The sequence below is a fragment of the Cupressus sempervirens genome, chromosome 1, assembly GCF_028749045.1.
Source record: "Cupressus sempervirens isolate cs-2001-9-10 chromosome 1, ASM2874904v1, whole genome shotgun sequence".
Taxonomy (NCBI): Eukaryota; Viridiplantae; Streptophyta; class Pinopsida; order Cupressales; family Cupressaceae; genus Cupressus; species Cupressus sempervirens.
Genome location: NC_143118.1, coordinates 133,915,475 through 133,930,654, shown reverse-complemented (window position 1 = coordinate 133,930,654; position 15,180 = coordinate 133,915,475).

Here is a 15,180-nt window from a genome sequence, read left to right as displayed (position 1 = left end):
AAACTCTTGATCAAAGGGAAAACCCTAGTGGGAATGATGCCCACAAGATGATGTACTAATATAAATATTCATTGTTAGAGGATATACCCTATTAGGAGTTTGTTATAACATGTAGTACAATGAGTCCCTATTAAGAGACTTTGAATCCTTGTTAGGAGATTCCAACCCTATTAGGAGTTGTGGTATAATGTATGCAAGAAGAGCCCACTTCCAAAACATGCAATTTTAACTACAAGAAGAGCTCACTACTCAAAAAAGTATTTTACTAGTATCTTCTTCTTTCCTCTATCCTTTCCTCTATCTTTTCAAATAGACCAATCATTATCAGACCTTGTAGACTAGGTCATTAACCTCAGATCTAAATACCAAACATAAGATCTCTCAACAAAACATTAGGAATGAATTTTCCTTCACTTTCACACTACTCTACTCAACTTCATATTCTACACTCTCTACTACATATCATTGATCATTCAATCATATAAGAACATATCATCATAAAGGAAAATGTCATTTCTTTATATCAAGTCCATAAGACAATTCCTTGAGTTGGTTGTTAGTCCTTCTCAATTAATTATTATAAGGCCACATTAAGAATATGTTACACTTAGCGGTAACCTTAATCTTCCACCTTGCAATTTGAATAACTTTTTGTACATGAAATATTATGATGAGTAATCTTAGACATGTCATCCTCAACATGTCTTCTTCATGTCCTCAACCTCAATCCTTAAGATATCAACTCTACTAAGAGATATAACAAGTTTACCAAAACATGCCTCTGTAAACTCTATTTTAGAAAAGACATCACCAAAACTTACATAACTTGTTCTAGACTTATCCTTTCTACTTCTGATGTTAACTACATATACTAGATACTCCAAAGTATCTCCCACAACCTTAGGTGGTTATCATGCTCAACTAGTCATCTGTACCAACTTGATCTTTCTACTATTCTTCAGTCAGATACCACATAAGACATCAATCATGCTATGTTGACATCAATGAAAAAATCATTCATGAATGTCATATATCATCAAACCAATCTTCCAACAATCTTTGTAATCTTCCAATAATCTCCCCCTTTGGAATTGATGGTAACATAGATGAAAAACATCTAGTTCTGAGAATACCAACAAAAGATAGATAGCCTTCAAATCCTCTTCATCAATCATACTCCCCCATTGATATACCTTAGTGTGCTTTGTACCAAATTGTTATTACAAATTTATGCCAAACTTCTCCTCTTTTTCATGCAATACTTCTTCCCCATTAAGTGTAATGTTTTTAATACCAAACTTCGCCCCCATTGACATCAATGTCAAAGGTTTTTGCAACCAACATCTCTGTATCAAACTCTGCAACAACTGATACTTACTCAACTCCAGTGTCAAAAGACACCTTTTTAGAACAATATCAATAAGAGTCCTAGATGACTCTGTCCATCATAGATACTCCCCCATATAGGAAGCATCAACATCTAGTCCAGACAAATAATGGTGCTTTGTTACCCTGGACTTATGCACTCTTGCATCTTCTACTCTGTTGTAGGAAGGAGCATAACCCTAAGCATACCTCAAAAATACTCAAAAGTCTCTTTAGGAAGAGGCTTAAGTGAATATATTTGCAATCTGCTCTTTAGTGCTCACATACTCCAATCTAATTTTCTTTTCTGCAACTTTTTCTATCAACATATGATACTTAATAGAAATGTGCTTAGTCCTTGAATGCAATACTAGATTCTTATACATATTTACCATGCTTGTGTTGTTACAATGTATAAAAATAGGTTCACTAATTTCTATCCTTATATCCTTTAGCATCTACTTCATCCAAATTACTTGATTGCAATTATTTACTGTTGCAATGTATTCTACTTCTACTATACTTTGAGATGTACAATATTGTTTCTTGCTTAACCAAGAAACCAATCTTCCTCTAAGAAAGAAATCTTCTCCACTCATGCTCTTTCTATCATCCATACTACCTACCTAATCTATATCAGTATAAGAACTTAGAGTAAAATCATTAGATCTTTCATACCACATTCCAAATGTTGAAGTTCCTTTCAGATATCTAAACATTCTTTTCACATGTGCTTCTCTAGGATCAGCTTGGAATCATGCAATAATTCCAACTACATTTGCTATATTTGGCCTTGTGTGAGTCAGAAATTGTAATCCTCCAATCATAGATTTGTACTTCTTCCACTCAATAGTAGGTGTTTCATCCTTATTAGATAACTTGTATCCAGTTTCAATAGAAGTTCCAACAAGTTTACATTTTTCCAAACCAAACCTTTTTAGTAAATCCTTCAAGTACTTAGAATGAGAAATAAAGATTCCTTCTTTATTATGTACAATCTACAATCCTTGGAAATATTTCATCTCTCATATCATACTCATTTCAAATTCTTTCCATATTTCTTCTACAAACTTCTTACTTTCTTCATCATTTCCTCCAAATATACTATCATCAACAAATATTACCAAAATCATCAAACCATTATCATTTTCTTTCCAATACAAATTACTATTTTTCATACCTTTTCAATATCAAAAGCTTTGTCAAATGCTTGTTAAACCTAGCATACTAGGTTCTATGTGCTTACTTCAATCCATGCAATGCTTTCCTTAGTCAACATACTATGTCCTTGTTTTTTGTCAAAGGACATCCTTCAGGCTGCTCAATGTATACTTCTTCTTCAAGTTCTCCATTTAGAAATGCTAACTTGACATCCATCTGATATACTTTAAATTTCTTCTATGGTGCACAAGTTAAGAATAATCTTACTACTTCTATTATAGCCATTGGAGCATAAGTCTCCTCATAATCTATTCCTTCTTGCTATAAGTAACCTTTACATACTGATCGTGCTTTATTTCTTACAACTTCTCCTTGCTCATTCATCTTGTTCCTAAATACCCATTTGGTTCCTATCACATTCTTATATGTTGGTTTGGGGACCAATTCCCATGTCTCATTCTTTACTATCTAATCTAATTCTTCTTTCATAGCTTGCTTCCAATAATCATCTTTACATGCTTCATCTACATTCTTTGGCTCAACTTGAGATATCAAGCATAGTTCTTCAATCACTCTGCTCCTTTTCATCACACCTTTGTCTTTGCTTTACATAATCTATTTGGTTGGGTGATTCTTTATCATGTTCCTTCCTAAAGTAGGAGTTGTTATCTCAACTCTTAGCTCTACTAAAGGTTTTGAGCTTTGTACCTTCCTTTTCTCTCCTCTATTCTAGAAATCAGTGTTAGTATCAAGAAATACCTCATCATTTCTTGGCTTAGTAACAAAAACATCATCATCTGAATTGTAATCAATTATTCTCTCTTGTATTTTGAATTTCTTATCAATTCTCACATTTTTCGCTTTCCATAATAGTCTTAGTTCTCTGATTATAACATCTATAAGCCTTTCTTTTCAATGAATAACTAAGAAACATACCTTCATCACTTATAGCATCAAACTTACCAATATCATCTCTCTTTATGTAACACTTACTTCCAAATATTCATAAGTACTTGACTGTAGGTGAGTGACCAAACCATATTGCATAAGGTGTATTGTTTGTGTTCTTCCTAATTTGAACTCTATTCATAGTGTAGACTATTGTATTCATAGCTTCTCTCCACAATGTCTTGGATATGTTATTCTCTGCTAACATAGCTCTTATAGCTTTTGTAATAGACTCGTTCCTTGTTTTTGCAACACCACTCTATTCAGGGGTTCTCAAAGCTGATAGCTGTCTTTTAATTCTATTTTCCTCACGAAACATGTTAAACTCATTTGAAGTAAATTCTCCTCCTCTATCTGATCTTAAACCTTTAATCTTTAAACTAGATTTATTCTCAACTCTATTCTTGAATATCTTAAGCTTGTCAAATGCCTTAGATTTCTCTTTAAGAAATGCAACCCACATCATTCTAGAAAAATCATCAACTAGAATCATGAAAAACCTTTCACCATAGAGTCATCTAGTCTCTGTAGGACTATTGAGATCTATGTGTACAATCTCCAACTTCACTATAGTGGTGAACTTCTTGCTGGGAAAATAAGTTCTGTTATGCTTTTCCAAAATACACTCCTTGCAAATTGTGTTAGTAGGCTTTACAATCTTTGGCAAATCTCTAGCAGCAAATATTTTACTAGTCCTCAGAATACCATCAAATTTTATACGACAGAATCTCTTATGCCATAACCAACTATAATCTACCTTTGCAACCAAACATGTCATTTTACTAGGATTCAACTAAAATACATTACCTCTAGATCTAGTTCCTATTCCAATTATCTTTCCATCTTTATCTCCGATCATGCATGTCTTTTCTATGAACTGTAACTCATAACCTTTGTCTACTAGTTGTCCAACACTCAAAATATTGTGCTTTAATTCATCAACAAAGTATACATCCTCAGTATTATTTTTACCATCAAGGGTTATAGATCCTATACCTTTTACTTGGCATGTTGCATTGTTTCCAACTCTGAAAATTCCTCCATCCTAACTTTTGAAGTTAACAAAGTTGTTCATATCACCAGTCATATGATGTAAACAACCACTATTAATTATCTAATCAAACTTCTTCTCAACCTGTGATACCAAAGCTACCTTCTCTAGAATTTCTTCTTTAATTTCCACAAATCCAATTTCATCATCACTAGCACTCAATGCTTGTTCATCAAAGTCACCATCTTCATTTGCATATATACATTCTCTATCCCTTATGATTTCCCTTATACTTTTTCTCACTTTTAGGACACCATAATGACCATATTCATCACAAGTCCAACACTTAAATATTTTCTTATCTCCTTTCTCTCTTCTTAGAAAAAGGGCTATTGCTTCATCAATTTTTTTGTCTTCCTTAGATCTACTACTATTGGCAAAATCTCCTCCAACGCTCATGCTCCTTGATAGGTTAGGTCAAATATTCAAGGCATTGAAAGTTGTCTCTATTCTAGTCAATTCTCCAAAATGTCTAAGTTCATTCTTAACTACTTCAATTCTTCTAAGAAATGTCTCCTTTGTGAAATCTTTGGTACATGATATCAATGACTGTATCATATGAACTAATAATTTAAATTGTGGTGTTAGAGTCTTCAATATCTTCCATATAAGCTCATTATCTTCTTCATTTTCTCCTTGATCTTTAATACCTATAGTAATTTATGATATCCTACCTATATTTTTTCTTACAGATTCATCTTCCATCACCTTAACATCTTGAAACAAACAAATCCAACTTTGTAGCTTCAACTTCTTAGAATGTGCATCATCTTAAAAACTATTTTCCAAAGCTTTCCAAATTAAATGTGAAGTAGAAAGTGATTTTACCTAATTGTACTCAATTTTAGGAATTGTAGTCAATAGTGCTTCCTTAACTCTCATGTCACACATGAAAAGATCTCTTTCTACTATAGAGCAACTTTCCAACTTATTTTCTTCAATGATTGTATTCTCTAATTTTATCAAGATCCAATATCCCGAACCCATACACAACAAATGTGTCTTCATCTTTTCCTTCGAGCTGTTGTAGTTTGTTCCATTAAACTTTGGACTATCTTTCCTAAACATGTTTACCATGGATCTCCCAAAGCTATTAAACTTTGGACTATCCAACAATTAAAACATTTATCTTATTTTAAAAAACTTAACCATTCAAATAAAGTGAATAGAAACCATAGTAAGATGCACACAGATACTTACACTAGATATGTTAACTAGGGAAACCCTTGATTAGAGGGAAAACCCCAGTGGGAATGATGCTCACAAGATGATGTACTAATATAAATATTCCTTGTTAGAGGATAGAACCTATTAGGAGTCTGTTACAATATTTAGTACAATGAGCCCTGTTAGGAGACTTTGAATCCTTGTAAGGAGATTCCAACCCTATTAGGAGTTGTGGTATAATGTATGCAAGAAGAGTCGACTACCCAAACATGTAATTTCAACTACAAGAAGAGCTCATTGCTCAAACAAGTAATTTACTAGTATCTTCTTCTTTCCTCTATACATTCCTTTGTCTTGTCAATTAGACCAATCAATATCAAACCTTGTAGACTAGGTCACGAACCTTGGATCCAAATACTAAACCTTGGATCTCTTAGCAAAACCTTGGCAATGAAGTTTCCTTCACTTCCACACTACTCTACTCAACTTTGCATTTCGCACTCTCTATTGCTTATCATTGATCATTCAATCATATCAACACATATCATGATAAAGGAAAATGTTCTTCCTTTATATTAGATCCATAAAATAATTCCTTGAGTCATCTATTAGTCCTTCTCAATTAATTATTATAGGACCACGTTAAGAACATGTTACACATAGCAATAACCTTAATCTTTATCATTGTAACTTGAATAAATTTTTGTACACATAATATTATGACGAGTGAGATTAGCCATGTCATCCTCAAAATGTCTTCTTCATGTTCTCAACCTCAATCCTTAAGATATTGACCTTGCTAAGAGATATAACAAGTTTACCAGAACATGCCTTTGTAAACTCTATCTTAGAATAGACGTCACCAAAACTTACATAACTTCTTCTAGACCTATCATTTTTTCTTCTGACATTAACTACATATACCAGATACCCCAATGTATCTCCCATAACCTTAGGTGGTTATCATGCTCAACTAGTTATCCATACCAACTTGATCTTTCCACTGTTCTTCTGTCAGATACCATAGAAGACATGAAACATGTTATGTTGACATCAATGAAAAACTCAGTCATGAATGTAACATATCATCAAACCAATCTTCCAACAATCTCTCTAATCTTCCAAAACTATTGATGTTGAAGTGGTAGAAGTAATCGAGGTAGCTATAGTTGACTAAGAATCTCTAAAGCCTACTTGACCAGTAGAGCTTGTACTTCCCATTATTTTCTTTCTCTCCCTAGTCCACTCCACCAATTTGTCTATCCTTTTAGTGATCCCATGCATTAGGACCTCCATCGTATCAATAATAATTCCTTTAGGTAGGGATGACACAATGGGAGTTCCCTTGATTTTCTTGAAGGATGAGGGATGCATATAGGAGCCATCATCTAAAATATTAGAAACATCAACAATCATTATATAACTTAATTTCATCAATTGTTAACATGGACCAATACATCTCCTTGGTTTGGTATTTGTTATGACATCTAGCCCAATAATCTTCAATATATGGAACATGTTTGTGAACATATCCCAGCTTCAAATGATCTCTTATAAAATTTACTAGGTCATATTGACTCCTGGGAACCTCATAATCTACTGGTTTGATCTTGTTCTCAAAAAATTTAACTAGATTCTAGGCATCAGATCTAGAAGCATAACAATAGGGTCCAACTACTATTGGAAGGAAATTTTGGCTATCTTCTTTAAATTAGAACACAAGGTGTTCACTTATAGTATTTATTGACATAATTCAACAAGAACAACCTTTTCCTTAGTGTACCTAGGGAGTCTTTTGGGAAACCCATCAAAAGAATCGCTTCGTAGGTAGGAGAAGCTTAGGAATTGGATGAAAGAGCATCCAAACTAGGCTATTGACAAAATAGCTATTGGTGAAAATCTTCACTTGGGGCAGCCTTGTGATTCTTGACATAATCTCATAGTGAAGGCATCATTCACTTTCACATACTCTTCAAAGCTCCTCTACAACTGAAGGTGAGGGTAGAACTTGTACACCCTCATACTCTCATCATAGTCTTTGATTCTGGGAAGACCTAGCTATAGGTAATGTGTGGCTAAGGAATACATTAAAATGAGGACATATAGTAATGCTTAAATGCCTTAGTTGAAGCTCATCACATATGATTTTAGTCTAGTTGGTTAGTAGTCCTTTGGCACATATGGCTTGCACCAAGTATAAGTGATGCTCAATGAAATCCAAAATTTATTCCTTTCCTTTCAATCTTAGCAATAGTGCCAAGATGTTGATGATTTCTCTTTTCAAATTGGTTCTGAAAAGGGTTTTTGATGTTTTTCTCTTATTTGAATGAGGTTTTTGGAACCAAGTTCTCTACATATCCTCTCTTCTCAAAGTCTTCTTTTCATTGAACATAGATGCAAAGAACTTGAAATCAATATCATAGTATTCCTCCTTCATTGGTACACTGAATGCAACTTACATCAAGGAGTTATTTATCAAGAGAAGGATAGACTGAATAGGAAGTAGGATTTTCTTTGTTTTTGGATTATATCTCTTGATACAGTCTCTTACTAGCTCTAGAGCCTATCCAACCATGGGAAATCTAGTGACTTCCACCAATCCACTTTCCTACAATTTCAAGGAAGTCAGGTGGATGGGTTGAGAATTAAGCCTTTTGTAGAGATCAACTAAGTTGTATAATTTGAATGAGGTATTGGTGAGATCTTTCAATTCACTTTCCAAACCTAGGAGTCAATCGTAACCTACTACTCTAATTTCCACTTGCTTATGATCTAAAAGAAGGGACAAATGCTCGATAAATAATCTTTAAAACAATGAGAAAGAAAGTTCAAGGAAAATCTAATCAAATAGATGTAGAAATCCAAATGTTGATGCCACACAAACAAAATTAAACGCAACCAATGGTCATAATGGTAGGATTTACAATAAATTTGATATTTAAGGACTATTTATAACTTTCCATTTCTATGCATGTAAGGATCCATGAAACCAAAAATATATATTACTCTCTCAAAGTGATATAGTAGTGTGAAAAGCCACTTATTGAACTAAGGGATTTTAGTTTAATGGAAACTTCATCACTTACTTCAAAATCTAAAACAAGGATTCACAGATAACTCTTTATATATGGATGAGGGAGCATATATCCATCTTTTCTTTATTTAGAATTGTAATGCGAGCAATAATCCTTTAATACCTTACGCACTTTATTTTATTATTCTCTGCATTAAGTATCTAAATACTTGATCTTATTTATATAAAAAATGCACCTTTATAATAGACTTTATCATAAGCATCTTTCTGGCATCTCCGCAAAAATATTCTCATAGTATACCTGCATAGTTCTTTATCTTTCTCATCTTTTCAGACAAGTAGCCTTTTATCTTTGTGATAGACAAAAAATACCTTTGAGACCAGCACTTTCCAAAGGATGGGCTACCTTAAAATATTTCCTCTTGTTTTGATTAGTTACCTTGTATATCCTTGAGATGAAGTTTTGATCATGGATTTACCATCACGAGTTCATATCTATTCTTTTTAGCATCATTCCTGGGTCTATTGATGTATAAAAACTTTGAATGGAGTACGAGCCTTGTTTGCTTCATAAATAGAACCAAACAACTTTTTTTCCATCAGTGAGCATAAGAAAACATGCAGATCTATTTCTCTACACATAAATGGATTTTGACCTTGGAAAATATGACTTGAGACTTTCTTAGTTGTAGCTTTCACTTCTTTGAATCCTTTCATCATCATTCAAGTAGGTACATATCTATGAATGCTATCATGACTTTGGTCTTTGGGTTCTTGCTTGATGAAGTTTGCCAAGGAAAATACCTAGCCAGATGATTCAGAATATGAAGGCAAATAGAATACTGGAGCAAGAGAAATATCAAAAAAACAAGAAAGACTTGCTTCTTATTTAGAAGACACTCAAACTATATATCAACAAAACCTAAATCACCTAAGCCCCAAATGCATTGGAATGACAAGAAACCTATATGGAGAAATAAGGAAAAGTTAAGCAAGGGAGGCCCAAAAAAGATACAAAGTGTGAGTCTTGGAAACTTGATGAGAAGTGAGTCACCTAGGAGCTCTCTAGACAAGCAACTGAAAAAAATCTCAATGAATTGCCAACAAATACAAACATAAAAGGGATAGATTTAAAGTTGGAAACAATGTGGCAACACAAGGGCTTCACTAGATCAAAAAGATGTTATCAAAAGATGAATTGGAAAAACAATTTGTGAGTCACATGCAAAATATTTTTTTGAATATGACTCAAACACAATTTTATGACAAGTTTCTTCGAAGATTTCCTCAAATTAAGATCAGCCAAAGGTTTTTTGAGATGACAAAAGTATTCTATGTTAAGATAAATCATACACACACTACATGTTGTTGTAGGGTTCATTTTGAATTTTCTATGCATTATGATGTTTATCGTTATATATGTTATACTTTTCATACCAATGACATATTGTAGGAATGTGGTCTAAAATCACCTCCTAAGTCACCAAGACAATTTATTGCAAGTGTAATATATAAACGAGATGATGGGTGCATTTATTATAGGACCATGTGTTTAAAAGGATTTTTCCCTCAATGTGATGGTTTGCAAAAGTTGCATAGATTCCTACATCTAGATTGCACACATGAAATAGGTAAGACACTAGTTTCTCTTGGAAAGTACAAGTTAGTTATATATGGTCTTAAAGATGGAAAAGAATTAAAAAGGTGTAAATTAGTGAAAATTGATGTATGTGTAGCTGATTTTATGAAATTGTCTCAAGGAAAAATAGTTTATAAGTACATAGGTCATACACATAGAGCTAGATGGTTAGATGGGCAATTCAAGTTGTGTAAGGACACTTTTCCCTTTGGTATGATTGTGTCAATTTTTGACTTAATTGAAAAATATATAATATAACCTTAAAATGAAGTGCAACCAATGTATTAAAACTCTATACAAGTGTTAATTTTTGCATATGGGTCAGTGCAAGAAGTTGGGTCTCACTTTTGGCCAAAAAGTGGAAGTATTTTTCCTGTTTTTGAAATATTTTGTCAATTGATGCCAAAATTTGAGCCATTTAGAGATTAAATATAAAAAAACTTCAGAAATAAAAATTGTAGTGCCTGGAATCTTTTTTTTGAATATGTAATTTATTTGTATACCCATATGATAGATTATTTTTTTGGTATGGATCTTTGAAAAATTTTAAAAATCACTTTTTCAAAATGTCTATTTCAGGACCATACCACGCTCATGTATGGACACCATAATTTGACACAAATTAATGAATTTTTGCAAATCCTTTTAAATGGAGTTACCTAGCACACCAAAGATTGATGAGAATATTTTTCTTGAATTTTTTAATGAATATTTTTATTATTATTAATTTTTAATTGGCTATAACGGAAAATTTTAAAACCTCTCGTGTACAGACACCATAATTTGATCAAAATTTCACTTTTTTCAATTTTTTTTTTTTAACTTCAAAAGAATTGAATTTAGATTGATGAAATATAAATTAATTTAAGAAAAAATAAAAAATAAAAAAGTTATTAAAGTTTTAGTGAACGTTGCTATTTTACATTTAGGTACCATCTTTGATTAAAAAATAATTAAAAATAGTAAATAAAATCATAACTCTATAAAATTTATATTTTTGAAATCAGGATAGTGTGAGCTCTAATAGGTTTTTGTTTCGTAAAAAAATTTGATCGGGAAGATCCTCTAAAAATTATGGCAAGGCATGAATTTGTTAGTTCAATGCCTTAGCCAAATCTTGAGAGGCCAAGGCATAGGCTTGGTCTCACCAAGCCTGTCCCAAACCAAAATCCGAGGTAGGAAAAAAAAATCCCGCCTCATGTTGTAAGAAACGGGCACTCGTTATTTGAATTTCAAAAAATGGGTACCCGTTTTGAAAAGCTAAAAGTGGCATGTAAAATCTGCCAAAAACTTAAAAAGTTGAATTTTTAAAAAATGCGTACCCATTTTTTACTTTTAAAAAATGGGTACTCAATTTTTTAAAAATGGGTGCCCGTTTCTTAAAACTTCAAATTTTTAATTTTTTGAGAAACAGGTACCCATTTTTTGAAAATAAAAACAGGTACCCAATTTTTAAAAATAACGGGTGCCCATTTTTTAAATTTAGGGTTGGGCACCCGAGCCTAAAATGGGTGCCCTTTTTTAAAATCGGGTACCCGTTTCTAAGAGGTCCCATTTTGTGGATTTGACTTTCGCGAAATTGCAACCCAACTTTGTGCATTCACCCATACATAACATTTATTCATGTACATGATAGCACAGAGGAGGATATGAAGGTATTAAGAGAGTATCACTTCTATATCAGCAATGATCAAACTCATTCATTACATTTTGTGCAAGGATTTTTTAGAGTTTTGTATGAAAATTTGAGGGAAAGAGATGTAAGATACAATCAACACATTATATGGTTAGACAATTGCACTGCATAATTCAAGAATGCAAGGATGTTCTATTGGTTGAGTAGGATGCATGTGACAAGTGGAGTAAAACATTTTTGAAATTTCGTTGAGATGGGACATGGAAAGGGAGAGCATGATGGTGTTGGAACATGTGTGAAAAGATCCCTTAGTAGAGAGGAATTAAAATACGAAGGTGGTGTAATCTTAGAAAATACGAAAAAAATATCTAAAGGTGCAATTCTACGATGGGACCACGTAATACATGTAAGCCTATGGTTTCTAGATATTTTTTGTTGATACATGAATCTAACATTAAAAATTTGCAACAATATTGTACACTTATAGGATCAAGTGAGATTCATTCATTTCAAAGTTCAAATGTAATGTCAGTAGCTATTCATGCTAGAAAGCTTGCATGCTTTTACTCTTCTTGTATGCATCATTTATGGGATGAATTTGAATCAAAAGAGTTGGTTTACTAATGGTCTTGTAGACCTTTGCATCCAATTGATTCATATCAACTTCCTACAACACTATAGCTCAACTAGATTGAAGCATTAACAAATTTTGAGCATGTATCTGACCCAGTTGAACCAGGTACTAAGTTATCAATTTAATACTTGGTTAAAATAGATTATTTTCAATTTTGGCATTAACTTATCCTTGTATATAATGTAGGTCATGTATAGTCAGTTATTTCATATGAGAATAATGACAAAGGAACATATTAATTTCTATGTCAATGTATTGAGGCCAAAAAAAATTGATAGCTACAGTCATTGATGGTGAGGATATTGAGCATCCACCATTATGATAGACATATAGCTTAGAAGGTAGTATATTTTTGTCCCCTACCATGAAGATCTCTTTAAGTCAATTTTCCATGTATAATGTATCAATTTTGACTTTAAATTATCTTTACAATTAAATGTAGGTATCCTATCAAGAATTCTACCATTGAGGATTTTGAGACACACAAACATATTATTCATTACTCTAATCTTATTATTGCAACAAATATTCAATTGATGTTATATCATGGTAGGCCTCTTAACAAGAAGTTCTAGAAAGTACATGAATATGATCATGAGGCAATACTTAATACAATAAGGTTTAGAGCTAATCTAGAAGGTTCTCTTGATTGATTGTGTGCTATATAGTTCAATCATTCTACATATAGTAGAATAATTTTTAAAATTTTGTATATATGTTATGTGAAATGTTTCAACTTCATAGTTATGTGCTTATGTAGATGCCAAATTTTGTATGTAAAAAAGAGAAGACATGTAACATGTGCATACTTATATACCATATTTTGTATAGAAATTTGATAAGAGATGCATATTTAGATGCCAAATTTTGTATATAAAATAGACAAGAGATATAAATATTGTTCATTATTGTTATAAATTTGTGCATTGAATTTACTATTATGTTTATAAATTTGGCTATTGAACTCTTTTTTGTGGGTGTTATGATAATATGTCTTTAAAAAAATATTCAATTATATTCAACTTATATGAATTTGTAAGGGAAATACAAAGTTCACCTAATAGGCCTAATGACACCCAGATGGTTGTCCTCTTGCATTTTTCTCCCAACTTTCCCAAAACATTAGGAAAATAAATTATATATTTGGATACCCATTTGGATTCTCTATAACATATGAAAATATTCATTAGGGTTTTTTAGACCGTGTCCTTTCTGCCACACTATGATACCCCTTTCTAAGGCTTAACATATACCACTTTTACAAATAAACTACTCTTTATCCTTAACATGTGAGTCCACAACTTTTTACAATACCTACTTAGATGTCAAAACCATATATTTAGTAGGTTTAAAGTATCCTTGGCCTTGTTTACATTCCCAACCATCAAATCCTCACCACTTGCTCCTAAAAACTAGGGCCTTCTACAAATTCACTCTCCAATCACTTTCAAGAATGATTATTTCAATGTAAACCTTCTTTTCAACATATATAATCAACATCAACTCAAAAAATTACACCTTGTTAAGTCATATAAGTTTTTGGTATATCATTGCATCAACTTTATACCCTCCAACAATGCTTTCTCATGGCATACACCCCTCAATCCTTCTTTCCTAGATTTCTCCGAGCTTGTGCAAGGTATTGAAAAACTATTAGGCGCTATAGGATTATGTTTTCTATGTCTAGAACATATATTATCTTTTAGAGATTCAACTTTGTTTGTATTTGGCATCCCTTTCTCACCTAAGGTCAAAAGTTGCAATGTTGCTAAGTTCAAATGAGCAAGGTTGTGTATATTTCAAACTGTTAGTCCTAGGATTGAATCATCTTCTCTATTAGCTTCGGTTGATCAAGTTTAGTCTATGACCAACCTCATTTCAGCCAAAAAATCCCTTAGGCACTATCAAACACACTAAATAGAAGTGTCCCTAAGGGTATTTAAGCACCATCAAGCTATGATCTTTGAGTGGGAATTTCTCTCAGATCGTGCGAGGTATTGAAAAATTGTTAGGTGTTATAGGATCACATTGTCTAGGCCTAAAAAAACTATCTTATTTTTTAGATATTTGAATTTTTTTGGATTTGGCATCCCTTTCTTGCCTAATACAAAAATTTTCAATTTTTCTCAATTCAAATGAGCAAGGTTATGTATATTTCAAATCGTTGGTCCTAGGATCGAATTGTCTACTTTGTTAGCTCTGGTTGGTTGTGAATATTTCAATGTTCTCTAAGATCATGCAAGGTATTGAAAAATTGTTAGCTGCTATAGGATCACATTTTCTAGGCCTAAAAAAAACTATCTTATTTTTTAGATATTTGACTTTGTTTTTATTTGGTATCCCTTTCTTGCCTAATACCAAAAGTTGCAATGTTGCTCAGTTCAAATGAGCAAGGTTGTGTATATTTCAACCCATTGGTCCTAGGATCGAATTGTCTACTTTCTTGGCTCTAGTTGGTTGGGTTTAGGCTAGGAACAACCTCATTTTAGCCACAATGTCCCTTGGAAACTATCAACCACATTGAATGGAAGCATCCCTAAGGGTC